The sequence below is a fragment of the Amphiura filiformis genome, chromosome 11, assembly GCF_039555335.1.
Source record: "Amphiura filiformis chromosome 11, Afil_fr2py, whole genome shotgun sequence".
NCBI lineage: Eukaryota > Metazoa > Echinodermata > Ophiuroidea > Amphilepidida > Amphiuridae > Amphiura > Amphiura filiformis.
Genome location: NC_092638.1, coordinates 61,633,853 through 61,660,277, shown reverse-complemented (window position 1 = coordinate 61,660,277; position 26,425 = coordinate 61,633,853). Strand labels below are relative to the sequence as shown.

At 36.2% G+C, this 26,425-nt stretch overlaps 1 protein-coding gene across 1 annotated transcript in view; it reads left to right on the top strand.

Moving 5' to 3' along the window:
* Positions 1-26,425, top strand: part of LOC140165108 (uncharacterized) — a 453,311-nt gene that overhangs the window by 77,607 nt on the left and 349,279 nt on the right. The window lies entirely within an intron of this gene.

The window sequence follows — 26,425 nt, the reverse complement described above, 5'->3', positions numbered from 1 at the left end:
AACACATGCAACCCATGTGGCTACTGGCCGGTGATCATGTGCTTGTCATAGGAGGGGTCTAAGGTTCGAATCCCGGGGTACCAAGTGATTTCTTTGATCATCTTCTCTCCTTTTTTGTTTCTTCTTTAACTTCCGAGAGCAAAAAGCAGTGTCCGGTGTTAAGGTTAATGTATAGGTTCTTTTATGAAGCCACATACTCGCTAGATCCTGGTACCCTCAATCATGCTCATCTGAAAGGGCAAAGTTCTTTAATCTTAACATGTTTGTACATAACTTGTATGACTTTTGAATGCCATGGGTACAAAAACTCATACTCCACAACTTGAGGTCAAGTTTTTGAGCATTGATAATTGGATGGAGGTTATTGAACTTTGACATTGTAAATGATGTCATTGTGGTGAGGGAGAGGGTCTGTAATGAATTTTGAATGGATAAGTGGTGATTTGCTGAACCATTACACCCTAAAATGATCAAAATTCAGGGTTTTTTTTTCATTTTTGGAGAGAGGTAATTATAGACCCCATGTTTCAGATGTTTCAGGGGAAAATGGGAAATCGCTCAAAATTGTCCAGATTGCAGTTGCAGGTAGTCACAGTACATAATGAAAAATGGCTGTAAATTGTGAACAATCATTCCAAATCTTGCTCATTTTTGACAGATTCCTGCTAACATTTTATAAATCACAGGAAATTTAACTAAATTTTACAAAATTGTTTCAAATTCTGATGAATCTGATGAATCTGCTAAAATCATCTTAGATCTCTATAAAATCTGCTAAGAAACAACACATTTATACTGATTTTTACAAAATGGTGCTAAATATGTGCAATTTCCCATTCCCAAACCCTGTGACATAGGGTCTTGAACTGAATAAATGGCTATAGGTGAAGCAACATGGTGTAGTCAAACAGTGGCGGATGCAGGATTTTTGAAAAGGGGGGGCACAAACTTAGAATCATTGGCGCGACAGCGGCGTACGTCGCGCTTGCGCGACGTAGGGGGATGTATGAGGGGGATGTGCCCCCCTCAGAAGTGAGAAACTTTTGCAAAATGAAGACCTAATTGAAGCTATTTGGTGGACCATTTTGGCATTATTATTGTGTAAAATTTTTATTTGAACAAGTCGAAAATTTGCTTGAAATGACGGTCCAAAGTTGAAGTAATTTGTCGACAAAGCTTTCACTATTATCGTGTAAATTATTGCTTTAAACATAAAGGGTCGGGTGTCAGAAGCGAAAAGGTTATTTTTCTTTATGCATACGCAGGGGGTGTCTGAGGGGGATGTGCCACCCTCAGAAGTGAGAGACTTTTGCAAAATAAAGACATAATTGAAGCCATTTGGTGGACTATTTGGCACTATTTTTGTGTAAAATTTTAATTTGAAAAAGCCGAAAATTTGCAAAAATTGAAGTCATTTGCCGAGAAGTTTAAATTATTGCTTTAAACATAAAGGGTCGGGTGTCCAAAACAAGCGAAAAAGGTTCACTTCTTTATGTATACGCAGGGGGTGTCCGAGCTGAGGGGATGTGCCCTCCTGAGGAGTACTTGGTGGACCATTTTGGCACTATTATTGTGTAAAGTTTTGATTTGTAAAAGCCGAAAATTTGTGAAATGAAAGCCAATTGAAGTTATTCGTCGACAATTTTTCACTATTAATGTGTAAATTATTGCTTTAAACATAAAAGGTCCGGTGTCCAAAGCAGAAGTGAAAATGGCAACTTCTTAGCTCTTCTTTATGCATATGCAGATGGGGAATGTTCCCTTCTGAGAAGTTGGAAAATTTTGAAAAATGAAGATCCAATTGAAAATATTTGGCGGAAATTTTTTAATACTACTATTATTTGAAGTCATTCGTCAACAAATTTTCAATATTGTGTCAATTAATGCTTGAAAAATAAAGGGCCTGGTGTCCAAAGCAGAACGGTGAAAATGGCAACATGATAATGAAGGCACGATTGAAGCCACTCATAGACCATTATTCACTATTACTGTAGGCCTAATTATTAAACATGTTAAAACATAAAGTGTACAGATGTCCAAAACAGAAGTGAAAACGGTCCCTGTTTATCTCCCTCAGAAATTTTGCAAAATGAAGGTCTTAAGTCATTCAAGTTGGTGCATCATTTTTACACTTTTATCATTGCTTAAAACAAAAAAAGGTCCCGAACTCAATTTGCAAACTTTTAAATATTACACTGGATCCGCACCTGGTCTAAAAAAGAAGCCTATTGACTTCTTTATCCATACGCGGAGGGAGAGTGTCTGAGGGAGGATGCGACCCCTCAGTATTTGGAAAAAATCAACAATAAAGGCGAATTGAAGCCAATTCATGGACCATGAAAGGGGCACGGTCCGGTGTGCCCCTGCATGGATCCGTCACTGGCATGGGAGGCCGTTGATGTAAAAATGAAAAGCAAAACAGGGCGTTATATTTATTTTTTTCATACAAAATTGTAAAAAAAAATAAAAAATTAGGACCCTCGAAAAGGGGGGGGGGGGCACGGGCCCGGTGTGCCCTTGCCTGGATCCGCGCCTGTAGTCAAAATATTATCTTGAAAATGAAGATTGGGTAAAAGTGTTTACATACTTATCATGTGACTGATGTGAGCGAGGCTGCCGAAATCGGAAACCATGGTTAGCACACGTGGGAGAGCAGACAACACTGTGGATAGTAATGTACACTTGCAAAGGGAGTTATTCTGCAATGTTTTATTGAAATAAATATGAAATATTATCATGATTATGATCAAATTGACCTTATTTTATCATTCTTGATTATATGGTAGAGGAGCCTTAGACAAAATATTTTGTACATAAAAACTCTGATTGCTTGAAAATGATGATAAAGTTACGTGATCCGATTCATAGTTCTATATTATAGGTTTAAAAAAAGCAAAATTACCATTATTTTTTGTCTCGCAACAGCAAAATGCGCACAAAACATCAAATGTATACATCGGCCCTTACAGGTAATGCAAGCTACAGAGAGGCAACTTTTCTCGTACTCCGTCGTCAAGACGAGTCTCGCATCATAAATACAGTAACTCATCTTACAGACAGGAGCCACCGCTACCTATATCGCTAATCAACAGCATACGGTATTTTTATCACTGTCAGAGAATCTTTCTTGTCCTCTCATTAACAACCGAGATGAAAAAAAAAATTCCTAGCTATTTCTTACACGTGCATCATCATTTATTGTACACACAGTGTTGAGGAGAGAGAGAGAGCAAGGGGACCTGTGCAGTGCATCATCTGTGATCAGAGTAAGCTGGAGGGTTTTGATAGAAATAGAGCCTGCATAAAAACACCAGGATTGCTCATTAGGATGCCTACTAGTATACGGATGTCGTGCACTCAATATTTGTATAATAACCTATCATCCAGCAGACTGGGGATTCTGAATTCAACTATCTATCTAGAGGTATGTAGGTGTACTGATGTATTGAGTTGAGTGTATCGACTTGTTAGAGTCAAAATGTTAAACTGATGTTTTACAGTGTTGTGGTGCTATAGGACGGTTTGACGAGGTTGTTATGGATTAGGAAAGTAAGTTTTTGTTAGGTGAATGCACTAGCTAATCGTTCTTTTCACTTACTGATAACTTGTTGTGGGTCTGAGTGAGGGGTGTATGTGGGATGTGGGTGACTTGATAACAACGTCAAACCGAGGTCAACAATGTGTGTTCTTACATACAAATCGAGGATTTTTGGCAAACTGAGAGGTAAAGTGAGTCTACAAAGTGAGGATACACTTTGAAACCCATACTGATTACTCCCCCTGCATATCTTCTACAACTGGAGTGAGTATTTCAAATGGAAGTTACCAAATTATCTATTCTATTCAAAACTCATACTCCCTCTGTGGAAGACTTAAGCTAATTCCACAGGAGTAGTGTGAATGAGGGTGTATGTTGGTGGTTGCCTGCAAATGAGGACACACACAAGACTTCACATTTAAACTTGACCTAACTGCAAATTAGCACCATCCTCGCTTCACAGGGGTGTGCAGTCACAAGTGTATGATCAGTGCATTTAAGATATGTGTCCTGTATTGTGCATTAACAATACCGACTGCGGTTGGAAGGCATATTGCATACTCTTTAGGCCGTATAAAATTAATGTTTTGGTTCTCGTCCAGAGGATTTTCATGAATTGATGAGGGAGGGAGGTTTTTTTTTTTTTTTTTTTTTTTTTTCAATGTAAAATTAGCATTGTCAGTAGTTTTCGGTCTTCTCCAACAGTGCTCGAGGAAACGATGAGGCCCTTTTTTTTTTTCAAATGTGAGATTCTGAGGGATAAACCCCCTAGAGTACCACAAAAAGACTTGGAAGTGATGCTTGTTCTCTAATAAACTTATTTATATGTATGAAGATTTCATAAATCATTCCAAAGTCTAAAAAATTGAAAAATCTAAAAAAAAAAAAAAAAATCTGACAAATCCCAGAAATTGAGGAGGGAGGGGCGAGAACCAAAATATTAATTTTACACGGCCTTAATATCGTACACAGCTAAAGCCTATAACATACAAAATCCACCATTTTTGTCCTTGGTTTGGCGATTAAACATTGATTCAGACATCCGGACATAGATGTCCATCAATACATAATGTCCGCATTTGCAGGCAGGGGTATGTAGGGGTGACGGGGTGTGTCTATGTATGTTATGTTATGGGGGTGTGTATATCAGCTTAGCATGCATGACAGCAGGTATGCGTCGGTGTTTGCTTGCAAACGAGGACACCACACAAGATTTTTCACTCTAAACTGCAGACTTACCTGCAACCGAGGACAGTCCTCAGTCTCAAACTGCTGCAATAGACCTCAAATGCATGCTAAATGCATTGGAACGATACTTGCTCAAAACCACGGACCACACCAACAGCCTGACCAATGGGCTTCCACTGTGGAAGACATGACATTAGTCTTGTCCACAGGGAGTGTGAATTTCAAATGGAGTCACTCATTTTATGTAATCCCATTTGAAATTCACACTCCCTGTGTGAGAGATTTAAGATCATGTTTTCCATAGGTGGTGTATGGATTATATATGAAGAGCTTTGTTTCAAAACCCCTTACATCCACTTGCCCAATTTTGAGAACACATCAAAAAATCATCAAAATAATCACTGATATAAGGTGTTTTTCAACAAAAGCAGTTTTTGGCAGGATGCTCATCCTACCCAAGCATCCCACCAAAAACTGTTTTTGTTGCAAACCCCCATATATCAGTGATTTTTTTGATGATTTTAGATGTGTTCTCAAAATGGGCAAGTGGATGTAAGGGGTTTTGAAACAAAGCTCTTCATATATGGAATGGCCCAGTCAAAACAAATGAGAGAGAGAGAGAGAGAGAGAGAGGGATAGATAAAGAGCTCTAGAGAGAGTGTGTGAATGACAAGAGAGATAAGTCCTTGAACATCTGAAGCTCTATGAGAATTACTGAGAAGTCCAGCACCTTGACCATTTATGAAATTATCTTTTTGTCAATGTCAAACACAGGGACTGTATCAATAGACGTGTTCACATGTTCACGCAACTGACATCTTAAGAGTTTCCTAATCTTGGATTGTTAATCATAATCATACAAAAGCTACATCTATTGAGAAGTATAAACCAAATGTATTTGGGAGGTTGCCTTGGGAGGGGGCAACTTGGTATTATACTCAACGCAATATAATATTACAAGAATTCTGAAATCTTATGTTATAGGCATTTTATTCGTTATTTAGAAAATAAAATTTACATGCACAACTCTGATTTTTCCCTCAAAATGGACTGAATAACACAAAATTTTGCATGCACAGGCAAAATTCTACATGCACAGAGCCAAAGTTACATGCATTTGTGCATGTAAAACCCCTCTAAATCGAACCCTGCCTTAGTTACTGGTTCGTGCTTGGTTTGCACACCTGTTAGCATCCCATTGACTTTGTGTTGTGATCATTTTGATCATGGTTCCAAGCGGCCATTGTAGGACTTGTGTATTTTGTAATGTCAGAGAGGGCCTGTCGTGGTCCCTTACGGATCTACATGTGGCTGAAACTGGGAGGTTCAGAACTCGTAGAGGATACGTAAGGGATATGCCATCCAAAATGATCCTCAATTTGGCCCAGTTTAGCATTAAAATGGCAAATTTTCATGTGCTTCATGCACATGTGTCCCAGTAAAGTTCTTTCTTTTCTTTTTTTTGCTAGTGGTTCAGTGGGACAATTCCCCCTTGAGCTTTTTGGCAATAGTTCATTTATGAATATGATCATGTTTTTAATGATTATTTAGTCAATTGCTGTTGCTCGCCCAGTCTGCACCCCAAGCAAATTATCATATCCAGTGATGATTTGGCAATTACTTGGGTTTCAGAAATTATAGTGTGAACACCTGAGGTGAATGAAATTACATTATCTCACTCAGAGGTTTGATGAGCTGAGGCTCATATCTATCTGAAACATGGTTATTTTAACTTAAAAATGGATTTGAACTGGCTTAGGGTTTCTTGTATCCTGGCAATGTTATTTTACTGGTCAGCTGCTTCTATATATCAATGGATATTTGTATGTTATGTTATTATTTGTTTGTTGTTTTGTCGCTAAGTATACTAAATATACTGTAAGACACACTGTTCAATGGTGCAGCTAGACTTTTGTAAATGAGCAGATGAGGGGGCAGTGGCATAGCCAGGGGGCAGGACTGCCCCCCCGGCAACCATGGTTCGTTGGTAAATGACAGGTTGGTGGTACACAACGGTCCTCTGGCAAGAAGAAAATGTTGTCAACAAAGTCTTATGCACGTCATGAAAGTTGTTGGTGGCATGGGATGGTGTAATTAGTGCTGGTATCGGCAAGCATTTTCATTGTCGACAATCGGCAAAAATTAAAAAGCCGACGTCGACAATTGTCGACAATCAGGCCTAATTAATGTCCCAAAAATTGCCCCATGGCAAATTGCGACGATCAAGGTTCAAAATTCGACAACCTACAGAGTGCACATTTACAGTCAACACGCTGCAGGGACTATGAAAACGATACATACTGGCAAGGCTGTAGTCATGGTATAGTTGCTTATATATTATTTACATGTGGAGTGAGAGGAACTAAGAAAATAAAGTATTTTTTTCATGTAAAAAAACATATAAATAAACAAATACTCAACCAAGTAAACACACAAAATACATTTCGTCATCCCAAGTGTGCACACGGCACGCTAAGAACGACCTTGACATTTGGCCAATCAACAATCGTTATTCAGCCAAGCCCCCCTGACGTCACATGGCGGCCGTTCTAAAAATAAACCAAGATGGCCGAGTCCAAATTGACATCGACGAAAATGGGAAAGCATGGAAAGGGGTTACAATTTTGCTGTATTTGACCATTTTGGATGCTATATTATGAACTATCCTTTGATATTTAGATAAAAAAGATTCATAACTTTCTTGTCGCATGGGTTGCTGGTAAAAAAGAAGGAAATTAGCGAAGTTTCTGCCAATCAATTTGTCAATATTTTCTGATATTTTTTGTCGATACATGCAAAGCTCTTGTCGCCAATCGGCAAAAGTGCTCTTGTCGACAATTTTGTCGACAACGTCTTGTCGATACCAGCACTAGGTGTAATACAATAGAATTTGGGTAAAAGTAATGTTAGCAGTATTGGGCTCTCCATGCTCCTCTCACTTTTTAGATTCTTGAGCATCCTGACGAAGAAATAGTTGTGGTCAACAATTCACACTTTTATACTCATCAGTTATATCATGTTTTTTGTTGGTACACTCACCAGTTTGTGCACCCCTCCCCATTCCGAAAACCTGACTACGCCACTGTGAGGGGGCGGGTCCCTTGTCCCTTTCCCTATAGTTAATACTTACACCACTGGTAAAACACAATATTTTTATTTTGTATGAATGAAACCGTCACCAGCGATGCAACTGGCAAGTATTTACACATTTTTTGCTGATTAAAAAAAATTTGTGGCCAAAATAATTTCTGTACAACTCCAAGGAAACTCCCTGAGTTGCTTTTTGCCACCGTAACCATGCCGACAGTTGACATCCAAAAAAGGAAAACTAACAAAAGTTGGAGGCGGAAGAAGCAGAAAAACCCCGATAATAAATAAACAAAAACGTGAGACAAACATAGTTAAAAGCACGGTTGGCAATTTGTTGTTGTTGTCGATTTATTTGATTTAAATTTTTTAGTTTTGAGATAACAACCAATGAGGATGTAGTGCTATTTGTTAGAAAATTGAAGCAATTATTAAATTTGTCCTCAATGTATAATATATGAAGAACAGTGCTATGTCAACAACATTGAATGAGAATCAGATCAATTTCTTTTTATTTATTTTGGCAGTGTCCACTTTCATTCATTACGCCACTTGCAGTTCCGCCATTATGCACTATGTGAGAGCCCTCGAACTGGCAGCATACATGAATGGGAATTGAACCAGTCATATAACATTCTGTGTAAGGTTACGTAATTCTTCCTTTCATGTATGCTGCCAGTTCGAGGCTCTCCCGCATATAGTGCATAATGGCGAACTGCAAGTGGCTAATACTCTCCAGATAAAGACCTATCTTTGCTGAAGATTAAGGTCTTACTTTATCTTGGAACCGCTACAGACATGGAACAAACACTGAAATGTTTGTATAATGGTCACATTATCTAGTTCCTCATAAAACTTAATTTCAACAAAATGTGAAGTTACTGTGATATTGCAGAAAAGATATCTTACCCTTCCCAGAATCCTTTGCAACATGATACATCACCTCTTTTCATCAAACGATTCCTATTACGTGGTGCAGCTTCCCTTTATTTTCATGTCAAGAATAGACTAGCTAAACATGGGTCAATAATCATGAAATAAACATTTTGCAAGTTAAAGCCATATTATAACATTTGCTGAGGAAGACGCCCTCACTGAATTTTTAAAATTCCTTTTTACACGATTAAATTGTACTTTATTAAACCAATATACCCTGCAAAAATCAAGACACTAGGTGCTGTAGTTTTGTCAAAATCCGAGATTTTGAATAAAACGCCGGAACCGGCGCTTTATTATTATTACGATGGAATTATTAGTCGAACGCATACACGATGTTCATAACACACAGTACGTACACGGCATGCGGGACGGTGATATACACAACAAAGTAAGGTAGGGACTGAGTCCCGGGAATTCGAGTCCCGCCCGGGTAGCCGAGTACCCGGGCAGGAATTCCATGCCCGGATACCGAAATTCAAAAAAAAAAAAAAAAATTTTTTTTTTTTTAAAGTTTTTTTTTTCGGTTTTGTAGTGTCCCTGGACCTAGACCTAAATGCTAGGTTCATTCATGGTTGACCTAACCCTACAAATCCCAACCCTACAACAAAGGGTCGTACCACAACATGACCGAAGGAGTGGTACGTATTGGCGATATGTGCGCTGGTAGTAAATTCCAATTTTCTTTTGCTTTGCCGTAGTTGTTCGGCTCAAAAATAAAAGGGATATATCTGACAGTAAAAGCTAACATTTTATGGCAAAAGAAATGATAATCTATTTTGTTTGAAAATGTTATAATTAGAGAATAAACGATAGGAATTTTTATTTTGCCTATCCTCTACCGTGTGATAGACGACAGGCAGGTCCAATATTTTGAGTAGTGGATGCCGGCGCAGCCGGCATCCACTACGATAGTCATTCTTAGTCAGCTAAATATTATTTTAATAACTGTAAAATATTTTTAAAGGAAAAATTAAGTTACCGTCATAAAAACTCCCCCTTTTCTAAAATGAACGAAACTTGTTTACAACTTCACATCTTTTGTTGCGCGTACTGCTAGCGCGCATGCGAAAGTATTCCGACCTGCGTCTCGCATACAACGCGATACATACACGCACCTCTATGAGCGTGTTACGCGTTATCAACACTCATGATGACGTGGGGTCGTCTACCGCCTGATAGACAACACCCAAAATCATGCGATTGTCCAATCAGATTATGTGTCTACTAATAGACCACTCCTACTGACTAAGAATATGGCTTTAAGTAAGTAATGGGGCTACGCACATCCTGCACAAGAACAAATAAACACAATGGAGAATGATTGTTCGCTACAAGAAGAATCTGAACTTATTAATTACAGTAACTTCACATTTTGTTGAAATTGAGTTTTATGATAAAGTAAATAATGTGACACTTTGGGTTGGTAAAAAAATATATATTACTTTATTAACAAACAAGGTTATAAAAACCACACACAAAACCCAGGACATGGCCAACATGCCAGTGCAAAACAACAGCATGGACCAATGCAGGGAAAACGAAGCAAAAACAAACAATTACATACAAGAAATGTGTTTTAAAAGAGCCAACAAACATGATTAAACAATGTTCAATTTGAGGTATTCGAGGTCGTCCCACAAGGGCTCTTTCCTACAATTCCAAATACTGTATGAGCCCAACAAAGCTAATTTAGAAATGTCTTTGGTGACCTTTTTGGTTAATGTAGCTTTGCAAAATTTGAAAATGGAACATAGGAGAAACGTTATCTTTACTGACCAGGCCACGAGAACCAACCTCAAAACAAACTAGATTTGTTTTCACACCCAGGGTCTTAGCTAGAAATTGAGGGTTGCCCGTCATTTGAATAAAATTGCCTGTCCTAATTTGACCTTTAAAACATTTACCAGACATCTATAGCCCATTGGGGGTTCAAAGAGTTCAATTATGTGCTGAAATGGCCTTGTTCTACAAATTGGGTCCACTAAAAAGGTCAATTAGCTTCTCAAAACATACAATTTATAATATAGCATCTGTAAAAGGCATTAATTTTGCCCGTCCCAGGAGCAAACTGGCCGTCTAAAATGACGGCCAGACGGGTGTCTAGCTAAGACCCTGTTCACACCCCTCATGTTAAGATCAGAAAGAAGACAGGCATATTTGTTTTGCTTACGATCATGAGATCTTTTCTTTTATATTTTGGAAGATCTGGATGTGCTCTGTTCATTGCAGTACATCGACCCATGTTGCATATATTATCTTACTATAAATAGGGAAATGTTGTATGTATCTATCTATCTATGTATCTATCTATCTATGTATGCCTATAAAGGCTCCGTCAGTTTCGATCCAAATATCGCCAAATTCATACCTTAGATCGATGAATATACGGGAACGTGTTTAAACTTTATTTGGTTGAAAACAGTCAAGAATTGGCCTCAAAATCAGTGAAAATGTGGTACGTTGCTAGGCTGGGTAAACAAAAAAGGGAGTCAGTTGTCAAGCTAGCCCGCATGCGCGCGTCGTGCAGGCGTATCTAATGCCAAGTCAGCTCGCAGTAAGCGCAGCGATAGCCTGAATGTAACGCAGCACTACGCCATGTCGCGGGTAAATGACGCAGAGTCGCACAATGAATGATAATACGGGTGAACGACCGTTAGGCGTAATAAATACAGGGGAAAAGATGTGAAAAGTACAAACAACATGAAGAGGTAGGCCTACTGTAATTAAAAAAGAAAACCAAATGAGGACAAACAGGTAGGCCTACGAGTATGTGGGTTAGCCTATAGTTAGTCACAGTAAGAAAATGAAAACGGGAATAAAATAGGCTAAAGAAGGAAAGAATAATAAAATCTAATAAAATTAGATGATTTAAATAAAAAAGGCTATTAAACTGAGGACAGAACTAAATAAATAACATGAAAACGGAAATCACAAGCTAAGCAGCAAATAAAAAATGAAGTCAACAAGGAAATGTAAGAAAGGACAGAATTAGAAAATAATGGGAACGGGATTGAGTAAATAAAAAACATGGTAACGGAAATTTGCAAGCTTAGCAGCAAAATGTTTTTAAAAAATTGAACAAAATTGGCCCATGTAGAAGGAACTAAAAAGAAAGAAAGAAACTAAAATGGAAACTTAGGCTTAACGAGGGTCAGACTCAGATAAATGAAATTTACCTTTTCAATGATTCTACCTGTTCAGTAATTCCTCCCGCTTTTAGTGAACGCCCCATTTACTCACCTAGCGGGGACTCAGCAGTGAGCGCTGGTGTCCCGCTAGTGATAACAAATCAGAAAATTGAAATATGTGACTCCTCGCCACAACTGAGCCCGGATGTCGCCAATCATCATTTTTGAGATATTCAACCAAAATATTCTGCTTGAAATTAGCTTTAAAATGATGTATATCATGTCTATAGTACTTGACATTTAAGTAGTGAAAAATCAATAAAAGAGTCAATAAATCCTTTCTTTCCTATTGTTTATTGTTAAGTTCGATGGAGCATATCTCAATAGTGGCACTGGCGACATCCGGGCTCAGTTGTGGCGAGGAGTCACATATGAGAAAAGCATTATGGGAAGTGTAAGATAACTTCTTTAGTGACACAGAGCTCTTCATATATCCTACACTTCTGTATCAAATTATCTACCATTGTTGTAGCCACCCCATTCAAACACCCAGCAAACAGTATGTTTTTGTAACCTAATTTTTAAAGGAGCGCACAAAAGTTGCCAGAAAATGTTTAAAATGTCTTAATAACATTTTCAAAGTAAAAAATATATTTCAATTAACATTTTGACAATATTTTTTGATATTGAATGTTTTTTAAATATTTACCTTATTAATAATGCAATAATGTCGAGTGAAATCAAAATTCAATTTTAAGTTTCATTGTAAATGCCATTTTCATAGCTTTATTTCAATGAAAACTCCATCACAATTGGACTTATGGTTCTAAATTATTGTCTAAGTGTTGCTCATAATAATATAGCACAAAAGAAGTTGAATATTATTATTGGCTGTATCTCAAAATCTATATTAGTGACAGATAACTCATTTATCTTGATCACATCACAATTATGTTAAACATGGGTTCCAAATTTGACAACCTCGCTTATGTGATAATTAAATTATGTTATTTCATGTCAAATATCACATTTGATCAGATTTTATACACTTGATTGTTCCTATGTTTGCAAATGCATGATTGATCCATAAATGCCAAAATCTGAATTTTGATGAACCAGGTAAATATTTGGCAGGAAGTTTAATTTTGATAATTTTGTGAGAAATTGATGTTTTTAAAATCAAATGCTGCAAATATAATGCATAAAAGTGTAACAATCTTGCATCAATTCTGTTGAATTATTATTAAACTAATAATTCAACAGAATTGATGCAAAATTGTTGTTATAGGCCTACTTTTGAAGACTTGAGAAAAAAATTTGCATGTGAAAATAACTTCCCTAAAGATACATTCTCATGCAATGCTAATTTTACACTATGTTTGCATCACATATTAGTGTTGCCAAAAAGTAAGTTCATTGCTAGTCTGAGGCACTTTCAATAGCCCATGGCAGAGTTCTTAAGTATCCCAAAACATGTTTATGTCCATTTTCCCAAATTGGGTGCATATTACTATTAGCAGCAAACTGCATTAAAGTATTATTAGCTAGCAGACTTGCATTTGCACTAAATAGGGGCCAATCATTATTTGATTTTAAACAAAGCCCATTTCCAGGATATCCGAAAGGACATTCTGTCTGCATGGCCAAAATCTTAACCTGATGATCCTTCAAGTATCCTGATTTTTGGTAGGCTCTGGCAAGCGATCTTTAGCTTGTCATGTAGTCCCATAGGTGCTAAATCATGGCATCATTGATGGTGGAAGCAGTACAACTTTTTGGGGATGAGTAATATACATAATTATTATGATTATGTGATATTTAGTGGAGGCATTAAATTTAGAGGGGACATATCCCCCCCATCCTTCCGTTTCCACCACCTATGGTTAGCATTGTGGGTATTCAATTCTAAGATCAAATCACATGTATTTGATATGTTTGTAAAAATGTCTCCAAAAGTGGTTCAAAATGACGGATATATTATTATAATAAGTTTGTACACAGAATAGTCGGAATTGAGATATTATTACATAATCGTATACAATCAAGTAATATTTTGATACAAAAACTAAAGGTCCATTTAATAGTTTGCATTGAAAAGTAAAATTCAAAATTCTGTTATTATACTTCAATATCGCTAATTCTACAAAATCCGGTGCCAATCCACTAAAAAAATTGAAAAAATAAAAGTTGTTCAAAAATACCTGCTTTTTTGTTTATTAAGAGTAAATGTATCACTACTTTCAGATGTAAAAAATTGCCAACACCACTTGCATATTTTTCTTTCAGGAAGTCATGATGTTTTTTAACACTAAAACTCAATGTAATGTGAGCTACGTTACCGACTACAAAATGGGCTGGTTTTACCTAATCCAAGGTCATAAAAAGCAATCTAAAGATCACTTGAGTGAACTGTAAAACAGATTCCACCATTTCATAGAAGTTTTGAAGATGCGTAAATGAGTGTGTAACGTAGCTCACAGTAACGTAGTTCACTGGTTTTTAATGTTTTTAATGTGATTTGCGAACGTTAGAACGTAATGTCGGTTAATTATAATATAAATGGGGTTCGACCACTGGTAGCTTTCACATATTATTAGGAAGTACATCTAATACAAGTGCATACTATAGAATCCTGGTAACGTAGCTCACGAATCTTAACATGGTCGGTCGAAATTTCAATGTTTACAACATTTCTATGCCAAAAATGCTACAGCATCACAATTTTTACTGTTATTTTTAAAAACCTATGAGTGTTTCCTTTCAAAAACCGCAAATTACATTGATACCTCTGTTTTACTTCTTTCCAATAACGTGTGTTAAAAAGGGGTAACGTAGCTCACAGCGTTTTGGTGGAAAGTGCAATTTATTTTAGAATTACACAAAGACGTTTTAATCACTAACAAATAATGTTGATAAACAATATGATGGTGCGTTATCTAATTAAAAAACATCAAATATGTAAAGAAATCGCATTTATTCAAAGAAAATATTCAGGGTTAGATGTGACACTTGAGCAGTGGAAACGCATTTTGAGCGATTTTTGAGCCTTTGCAAGGGTTAATCAGGCTGAAGAAAGCATTTAAAGTATGGAAAACTATATATGTCCGTGTAGATCTCGTTGAGTTCTACCAGAAAAACAACATATTTGATGCCCTAAATGCTCGACAAAGTGTTTGTGGACCAAAGAACGGAAAAAAGGCTATTGGCACCGGATTTTGTAGAATGAGCGATATACTTTTAAATAATTAAGCCTGGTTGAAGCTCTTGCATAGATTTGATATGTTTGTAAAAACGTCTCAAAATATGGTTCAAAATGACGGGAATAAATAAGCTTACACAAATAGTCTGAATTGAGATATTATTATTACATTAGGCAAAAAAAAAAAAAAGGTTTGTTTGTCCATAGAAGCTTATGAAACAGTTGGGTCGGTAGGTCGGATTTTTAAAATTTTGTTTTACAGATATTGCACTTGAAACTGACAATTTGAAGACTGGTAAATAAGTCAAAACACACAGCACTTTACTGGTTTAACTCTTGAGATGGTTCTGCATGTTATACTGTTCATTTTCTTTACATTTTCTTTCTTTAAATTTATACTAACCACTGTTTTATAAGATGTCCCATCGATGCCAAAAAAAAATAAAAAATCAACAAAATCAACAAAAAAAAAATCAACAAAAAAAAAAAACCAAAAAAAAAAAAATTAAAAAAAAAAAATTAAAAAAAAAAAACGGTCGGGACCAGGGTACACTGTCGGGACCAGGGTACACGGTTGGGACCAGGGTACACGGTCGGTCGGACGTGGACAAACAAACAATTTTTTTTTTTTTGCCTTATCGTACCACAATCAAGAAGGTCAATTACTTTCCATTGAATATAGTTTAATTTAAAATTCAGTTTTCTCACTTCATTCATTATACTTTTTTTACATAGGCGTGGCATATAGATTTTTCAAATGTGTTTGTAAAAATGTCTCAAAGAAGTGGTTCAAAATGACGGAAATATTATAAGCTGACACAGACCTTTGTTGAGAATGAACTATATTGGATTATTTTTAGGTGATGGTCAGATTGTATTTCTACCTCACATCGAGACCCATCACTTCAATTTTTTGTAGACTGTGAAAACCAAGCATTAGAAATAAGATAAGATATGAAATTATGAACAAAATCCTGGACTAAAATCCTGGCCTATGCTCAAGATTTTGAGTTCTCGGATTTTGTTTGAAGTTTTTAAATTTTGTTTAATGCAATGTTTGCATGTTGTGGCCAATTTTCCCCAAAATGACTTGTATTGCCAGTTAGTTCTAACTTTAACCCTAACAGCCTAAGGGCTTTTTGGCGACGGGAAGAGAAAGAAGGAAGGAATAAAGAGAGAAAAGAAAGAAAGAAGTTGTTTGCTCTGGGTGGGATTCGAACCCGAGACCCCTCGCATGCCAAGCACACGGTCGGCAACACCTTGCCACGGGTCCTGGGCTTCGCTGGCCAGCGAAACCGTGCCTATATATCACTTAGGGTGATTGCGTCATCACACCATGTGGGATGCACGCACGATCAGCGCATATATCAAGTAGTATTTTGTAGTACACGGTATGGTTAGGCTTAATAGGATTTATTTATGCTTCATTTGGCAAAACAGGATAATATTTTTGTAATCGTAAAAAAATTGTATTGTATTTTTCTGGAATCGCGAGCAAGTCAATGGTTTCCATTCAGTAAATGTATGAACGATTTGTGCATTTTATTACATTCCGAATTTTATCAATGGAAAAATATTTAACATTTCTGGGATTTATTTCCAACATTAAGGTAGAAACATCGGCTACGGTGTCATGCACAGATTTAGTTTAAAATGATACAGGATATGTAGTTGGGTGAGAAAAACTTGCCTGCCAAATTTTAATTTTTGCCAACAAAGCGTTTTTGAGTTATGCCATTTTTTGTCATTAGGAAACCCCATTGACTTTGCACATAAAGTGGTTTTGACACTAAGCCTCGTTCACTAAAATTGGTAAAAGTTTGGAAATAGATACTATGTTTAAATATTATTTTTTCTCCTTTCTATCCCCTTTATAGAACTGCTTTTTGGATCTTTCTATTACAAAAATGTTACCAAATAATATTAGTGACTTTTTTCCTATATATTGGCCAGTTATAAAGGGGATATTTGAAGGTAATGTTAGTACTTGCTCAATTTTTCTTGATTTGATCTAGAAACACTGAATGACCCAATTTCATAATTATTGTCTGAGATAACCATAGGGCCAATTTTAACAAACAAGGTGTCATATGAAAGGTTATTAAATTTAGGAACTTTTCTCGCCAGCTTTTTTTAATTAAGTGTTTCTATTTTAAGTTATGGGTGTTTCTAGATTTCCCTAATTTAAAAATAGAAAAAATGATTTTTCTCAAAAAATAAACACTTTATCAAAAAAATCTGGCGAGAGAATTTAGATATTAGGCTTATTAACCACCCCACAAACTTTGGAAACCATATCACATTCCCTCTAGGCTAGCAATAATTATTTGTAGAAAAAAATAGGGAATTTTCAAAAAATAAAGAAAAACATAAGAAATGTTTAAATTTTCATGAAACATTAAAAATAAGTGGAGTAAAGACTTATCTTAAATTGGTTATATATTTGATATGGATACATAATTCTGATTTGATATAGTGGCTATTTTCCTGCATGGGCCTATTATCCGATGATCCTACCTTAAAAGTTATAGGTCTGATAAATTCACCTTTAACTCTCTCCACGCGGGTGTCGACTGCAGATGACAAGTGAAAAAAAAAAAAAGTTTCAGAATTGTACATTTTTATGACCATATTTGGAATCAGCATGGAAAATGCTTTAAAATGAGTACAAACAAGCCTACTTCTACTTCTACTTCTATACAAATTCTTGGTAGACCAACGGGTTGGTATCCCTCCAAGTGTGCAGATACTACATCCAGTGCAGAGCCAACATCAAAATCAACATTCCCACCACCATTGCAGAACGAAACACAAAATAATAAGTGCAAGTAAAAAAATGACCATCTGGTGCTGAACTAGGTGAGAGGAGCTCAGCTAGACAGGTGGCCGGTGTCTGCAGTCGGTTGTTGAAACTACTGACGGAGGGTGCAGTTGTGATGTGCAGTGGTAACTGGTTCCAGGCTGGTATTGTCCTTGGGAAGAAGCTGAATTTGTATGAGTCAGTTCATGGAGTGATGATGTTGTACTGTCCTTCTCTCTGATACCTTGTCCTGACAGTTAGTGTTTTGGACTGAGTTTAACAGGCTGGGATCTTGACTTGGACTTCATTGTGGTGGATTTTATACAGCATCGTCAACCGTGCATTTTCTCTTCTCTGTTGCAGTGATGGAAGTTCAACTTTCTTCATGAGAGCAGTGACGCTTGATGTTTTCCTGTAGTCTCTTGTGATGAATCTTGTGGCTTTCCTTTGTATTGACTCCAGAGAGTTGATTTCTTTTTGGTGATGTGGATCCCAACAAACTGCTGCATACTCTAAAGTTGGTCTAATCAGGGAAGTGTATGCTCTTTTCTTCACTTCAAGTGGGCAGTGGTTGAGATTCCTCTGAATAAAGTTGAGCGACCTGTGGGCTTTGCCGGTGATGCTTTTTATGTGATGTTTCCACTTGTATTGGTTCAGCAGTTCTTGATACAGCTCTTGATATTTTGAGAAAATATCTCAAAACTTGGACTTTTTATGTTGAAGCCTAGGCCTATAGCTACCATGCAGAGTATTAAGCATTTTCAATATGAGCTGTCAAATGATGACTTTCTGGCACATTTGTTCTCATGCATCATCCCAGCAAACACAAAAACGTTTTAAAAACGTTTGAAATAAGTTATATTTTGGCTTTTGGTTTAGGTAAAACGTTTTAATAACATTAAAATGTCGGGTTATATAAAGGTCATGATAACGTTTTAAAACGCTTTTGTATGAAAACACACTACAACAATATTTTTAAATGTTTTCAACAAATGTTATTGTAAACTATTTTTGCAAACATTTTTGCCAAACATTGTGTCAATACTTAAATAACATTATGCTAAAATATTTGAATCCAGCAAACACAGAAATGTTCTTAAAATGTTTTTTTTTTCAAAACCTTTTAATAACATTTAAATGTCGAGGTATATAAAGGTCATGAAAACGTTTTAAAACGTTATTGAAAATATTTTGGGCAAACATTTTTCGCAAAATATTTTTTTTTTTTTTTAAAATAACATTCTGTTTAGAATGTTTTGTATCAAGTTTTTTAAGGTTATGAAAACGTTTTATACTATTAATATACCCTTTATATAACCCGACATTTAAACGTTTTCTGACAACCTTTTATAACCTTTTGCGAATGATGTCGAAAACGTTTTGTGTTTGCTGGGATATCATGCAATACTACTGATATCAGCATCACATACTGTAAAAGTGGACATTTTCGCGGTACATTAATTTTCACGCTTTTCACATACAACACAGCTACCATGAAAATAAAAACACACAAATATGTTCTTTTAATGTATAGGTCTATGTAAGAAAACTCAAAATCCCAAAATTAAAAATGAGCAATGTAGTTCAAAATCAACAAAGCGTGAAAAATTACACACATGAAAATTACCACTTTTACAGAACTCATATTCAGACATATAATTTCTAATTGATGCATAGGGACCAATATTGTTGATTTCCGGCATAAATTGTGTTGCCTACAAGCTTCACCAAATAAATCAATATTGAGCAAATTTTAAAATCATCAAAAATCAAGAGTTTTGCATTTCTGTAAGAAATTAGGTATGCTAATAATCTTCAAGTTATGATGAGGCCATAACAATCCAATAAGGTCAGAATTTGACATATAAGTCAATAAATAGAGGTTGCTGTCCGTAAGGACACTAACAGTAACATGCAATTGACTACTGTCTGTTCAATTAGCTTAGATTCTTGAATTTTTAAGATAATAGAAAAAATAAAAATTGTGGTCAAAGTCATCAAAGAAAAGTGTTAGCACAGCCTTAGACCTAACATGATTTATACCTTTCAAATTCTAAAGTTCAATATAAAACCCCATTTCTTTTCAATTTTGGTCTTTTCCCGCGATATTTTTATAAAAAGCCGTAGAACGTCAGGTACCATAAACTTTTTTGAATCAATCCATTTAGAGCATGGGGACGAATGTCACAATGCGCAGAGATGTATTTATTCGACCATGCGCATCAGGAAGTATTGTCCAGCAAAATATTTGCCAATATGCCTAATTTGTGTTGAAACCCGTCTGTTGAAACATTACGTTATTATTTATGAACTAAGGTTTTTTATAGGCCCAGCTTATATAAATATATTCCATGCATATTTATTTATTTATTTATTTATTTATTTATTTATTTATTTATTTATTTATTTATTTATTTATTTATTTATTTATTTATTTATTTATTTATTTATTTATTTATTTATTTATTTATTTATTTATTTATTTATTGTGCGAATGGGTCTGAGAATGGGTCTGAGAAGGTGTAGGCTATTATAAAACTACACATTTATTTTCAATTTGTTATTTCGTTTTGCTTGTTGAATACAAACTGAAAAACTGTGAAATTAATGAACTTTTGTACAAGAAAATATTATTTAAAGGAGTGTTTCGTGATCCGAGCATCCTCTTTTTATGACATTTTTCAGTACATTTCCACGAAAAAAGCCTATTCCCAAAATTTCAGTTGATTCCGATTTTGCGTTAGCGAGTTATGCATGATTATGTGTATTACACTGCTCCATAGACAATGCGTTGTAATTTCGTTCTGGTGCACCAGAACGAAATTCAAATTTCACGATATCTTTGCAAAACGATTAATCTGCAAGAAATATTTTGTACATAAACATTATGTAGCCAGAGGTTTCCAGTGATATAAAAATCTCAACTTTTTTTGAGAAAAGTGGGGGATGAGGCTGTGGATCACGAAATGCCCTTTAAAATAATCTTACATTTGTAAACCAGTTGAAATAAAAAACGAAATCCATAATTTTAATGTAATTGTTTAGGAAAAATAATGCTCAGAATAATGTTATGCATAAAACGTGTCGCGCCATTCAATTTCGTGTAACAAAAACCGATGGACCATCATCACCTATAGAACCTATCCAATAACCGGAACGGTATAACAATTGAAATGGCAGGACAGATTGGTGGACAGATTGTTTTGCTAAATTGGATAGGGTCTATGCCCTAAGTTGATAATGGACCGTCCCACTAGATTTGTAAAAAGGTCGCGAACCCTTTCGGTGGACCCAAGTAACTGCCTAAAATGAGGCAAAATTCAAAAGAAATGGGGTTTTAAATTGAACTTTGGCATTTGAAAAGTATAAATCATGTTAGGTCTAAGGCTGTGTTAACATTTTTCTGACTATGGCCACAATTTGTTATTTTTTCAAATATCTTAAAAATTCAAGAATCTAAGCTAATTGAACAGACAGTAGCTTCACATTTTCTTCCTTTTTTGTCAATTTTACATTTGAAACAATAGCCACTTACTAACTTATTGTGCACATTACAAAGTATGATCTTTGTAAAAAAACTTTATCCCAGGGGTGCCTAGACTGGCCCCCAGTCTCGGTTCGGTTCCATCTCTGGATAATGTAACAATAAATAATTACGTAATGCCCTATGAAAAAAAATGCCAACTCCCCCCCCCCCTTATTTTCTTCAATGCCAAAAACCCATTCCTCTTCATCCACAAATCGACGCCACTAATTACACCCACCACAGTCAACCATGCAGCAATATAGAAATATACTCGTATTATAAGTGAACGCGAAAGTCCATTGAGCGCTGATTCCGAGACTGGTCCAATCTGTTAGAGATCTCACTTCCAAATATTCGTTCAACGAAGCACGGTGATTCCGATGTCAATTACGAAAGCCCGCCCAGTTTCAATTCAAATATGGTAGCACAAAGCTATGCCGCGGGATGTGGCGCTTAAGATCGGATGGGACACTTGTCAACAACTGAGAGGTATTGAGCTCAAGTGGCACGCGTCTGATAGACCCATGGTACAGCGCAATAATAAAAGGCAACCACTCGACTCGGACTTAGGCCTATTGTCCATATTATGTACATTATCGCGTGCGGTTTGCAAATGTTTGCACATTATTTAGCTAGGGAAGCCTTTTCAAATATCCCAGCGCTGCCAAGCTGCGTTGATTGGTCGGATACAATATCGTTGTTTAGTCGCTACACAAGCGTTAATGTAGTGAAAACATGGACGTGGTATATAGAAAGATTGCGTGACTCCAAATCCGTAAAAGTGAACTTCCAGCAGTTTGTGGGAGCTGGAAGTCAAATTGCCTACAGACTGGGAGGGTCCGTGTATTGGGTTGATTTTTAATGCTATGTAATCTACATTACCAGTCGTTCTCCACGGACCCGAGGGAGGGTCTAAGGGGTGCCAGAAGTGACTTCTTAGTTCATCTTCTCTCCTTTTTCATTTCTTCTTTTACTTCCAATAGCAAAAAGCAGTGTCCAGTATTAGGGTTCATACTTGTACTAAAAAATGTCAAATCTGAATTTTTATTAATATTAGTTATAGGGTGTACAGATTCAAAACAAAATCATTTCAACTATAGCCAATAAACTAGTTTTCTGACAAAATATTTCAGTTGATTTCAGTTAAATTTTGTCCAATCATTGAACAATCATAAAGATACAATCAACATACTAATATACAATATATAATTAATAGAAGGTACATGACTCAAAGGTATACACTCAATAATGATAGAATAATACATACGGTAAATGAGATGATGGATGAGGACACTGCTAAACACTGAGTGTGCGACGTAGTGCCCTCGGCTACAAGTAAATAATAATGGAATCAAGTACTATTATTATGTGTACAGTAGAACATAATACAGGTAAATACATGTGCAATAAGTGATGGTGAAGACAATATGTCCATAAGGCAACGACAAAAAAGACCCTGTTCTACGGGCGGACAGACCTTTCATGTAGGGTCGGTCGGTTGTCCTTTTTTTTTGTTTTTGGAAATGACCCAAAAAAATCACCAAAATCTGTAAATATTTGGGCAATTTGGGTTAATACAAACAAAAATGTTGTTCCTGAAATTGTCGAAAGTTGGGTCGGTAGTACAGGAAAAATTTTTTTCCCAATTTGTTCAAACTCTGGGTTGGTCGGGCCCATAGAACAGGGTTTTCTTTTTTCGTCGCCTAATTACAATTTAGTTCGTACAAAATGCTAATTTTTTTCAGGAACTGAAATATTTTATGCTGGATTCATACTAGCTTGTCGCTTGCCACAGAGCGGTGTAAGGCACACGCGCACTGCAGACAAACAGACACAATCGAGGCTCATGACTGGCTGATTATCTTGCCACTTGTGTAGAATGGTGAAAGAAATTATTGTTAACAAATTGTTCATTAATATTCCGCACACAGGTGTCAACTGCAGATGACAAGTTACACATTTTCTTCAAAAATCAAAAATGTTAGAATTGTACGTTTTCATTACCATATTTGGAATCGTCATGAAAAGTGCATTAAAATAAGTACAAACAAGCCTAGTATTTGTTCAGTGATTCTTGAGATAACTCTTGATATTTTGAAAAATTATCTCAAAACTTGGACTTTTTATGTTGAAACCTATAGCTAGCACACAATGCATTAAGATGATTTCATTTGAATTTGTATTAATTTAACCCAATAAATCAACACCTTCATTTATTTTCTATCCAAGATATACACCATACGTGATTATGTTTGACAAATGCACGCACTTCAACAAAAGAAACAAGTCCCATTTATATTTGATTGATCACAAGTCATGTTTTCAAACCATCACTTAAAATGTGTACAATCTGTTTATCAATTGGTAATACACTATTAATTGCTTGTCTATTGCAATTTTTCCCATTGCATTACCATACCAGAGAAGATATCGTACCCTTCCCAGAATCCTTTGCAACATGATGCATTACCTCATCATAGCAAAGGACATGCTTATTGTACAGATTCCGTTTGTTTTCATGTTGAGAATAGACTGGCTAAACATGGGTCCATAGGCATGAAATAAATGTATTTGCAAGACCTGGATGTGTTCTGTTCATTGAGGTAGCCTACCTTTTGTCATTATCATCCCATGTTGCACTAGATAGCAAAATAGTACAGAAAATTGAAATGAAAGAAATGCATTGTGGGAAGTGTAAGATATATTCTTTGTTACCGTACCATCAATTGAAAAGATGCGTTTAATGCTTTGCATGCTAGCAATAAGCTTTAACAAGTTTTGTAATATTTTCTGAAAAATAATATCAAGAACTATCTCAAGAACTGCAGAACCAATACAGGGCTTGTTTGTACTTATTTTAATGCATTTTTCATGCTGATTCCAAATATGGGTATGATAATGTATAATTCTGACAATTGTGGATCTTGTCGTCTGCCGTCGACACCTGTATGTGGGAGGGTTAAAGCCCGCTGGCATTTTTTCTCATTCCAATCAATAGCGCTATCTACAGATGATAGTCATAGTACTGTAACCATTTGATTTAAGATAAACAATTCCCACGAGAGCCCTGAAGACAAATAGTGGTTAACATACTGTACTACATTAAAATCAACCGTCGTCATTGTGCTGCATCAGCTCCACAGATGGAGTAAATATTGTGTTATCTGTGGTCAAAATGAAAAAATGATAGAAGTTTAACATACTGCACTACATAAATATCAATACATTCAAGGGGATGTGGAGGGTGCACATGCGCCCCTGGGAATCCTGAAAAATCATGCATTTTGGGCACATATCAGCCACTCACTCCCCTTCCCCCTGTAGGGCTACCGCTACACCCCGGCGCAACACTCCCAAGCCCTGGTGTAGTTGATTTCGGTATACACCCCTGACATGAATATCAGTAGCTCATTAATTGTCATTGAACACCATCTGTTCCCAAAATAAGAGTACCAGTATGCATTAGGCTTGAAATGTGGGGAGGGGGGGGGGGACAATCGGCCTGAATCATCAAAAAGTGGCTGAAAAGAACAAAAAATTGGCCATTTTGCCAAAAGGTGGGGGGGGGGCGGGGGACATGTCACCCCTGTCCCCACCCTGAGATTGACGCCCATGCCAGTGTGTGACACAATGTAATTGAACCAGGCCAAAAGTTGGAATCATGAATTTGAGAGGCAACCAAAAATATGGAGCAAAAACAATAAAAATAGGCTTTTGTTCTCTTTGATGCATTGGCTGGCTATAGGCTACTTTTAGTTTTACAAGCTCATAATTCACTAATTGCTGTCATTTCATTTGATAAGATTTCTTTGTAATGCCTAAAAAGTGTTTGATTGGCGTAACATAAAAAAAAAATTAGGGTAGGTATTTAAAGATAAAATAGGATTGCATTATTGCCTTTTGAAATGAATTTACATGGTAAATTTTATGTAAATTAATAGACATCCTAAAATGTATTCTATACTTTACAGCATACACATTATGTGCCATACAGCATATCTAAATCATGTGGATGAATACTTTATAATACACAAGAAGCATGCACCCATTATGTGCATTAATGTGCCACATGAAATGTCACTGCAGTTGGGCTATTCCAGTTGAAATCCAGACACCCTCTGGAAGACATGACCTTAATCTTCCACACACACATGACAGGGAATGTAAATAATGTATCAGATATTACACTTTGAATTGGGAGACAACTATTTTGAATCAATCTTCTAGCAAAGTAATATCCAGCAGGCCCGTCCGCAGGGGGGGTGTGACGCATCTCCCCCCCCCCCCAAATTTGGAAAAGTATACAAAAGTCCCAAAATTTCAGAATTTGCCAGCGAATTTGCGAATGAAAGAAATCATGGCGATCTGCAATACAATCCATGCAGAAAATTAACCAATGCAACATGCCGGGGGAAAATATATTTAAAAAAATTTTAAACTGCAATTTTGAAAAAATTTTGGGAAATGCACACATTTTGGAAATATTATGGACAAATCGCGCAAATCATGAATTTTCCAAAACTGCTGCACGAAATTTGCCCTCAAAAATCGCGCATTTTCCCGGTGCTTAACATAGCAGATACAACACCTTGAGTTGGCAGGCAAATATTTTTATTAATATTTAAAAATCAGTCGGCCCAAAGGAAAAGGTAGTATCTGATAGCACTAAGGAGAACAGATACAGCATTTCTACCTGGGAAGGTGGATAGGTGTGCACTGATAGGGTTGGGTAGCCATCACAGTTTGAGGACACCACTCAAAATGAATGCTCTGTGTGCTATAGGCTCAACATAAAAGTTTTGAGATATTTTTGCAAACTATCATGAGCTGTCTCAAGAACCACTGAACCAATACTAAGCTTGTTTATACTCAATTTAATGCATTTTTCATGCTGATTCCAAATATTGGGATGAAAATGTACAATTCTGAAATTATTGAATTTTTAATTTTAATTTTAATTTAACTTGTCGTCTGCAGTCGACACCCACATGGCAAGAGTAAAGTAAGTAAGCAAGTTAGG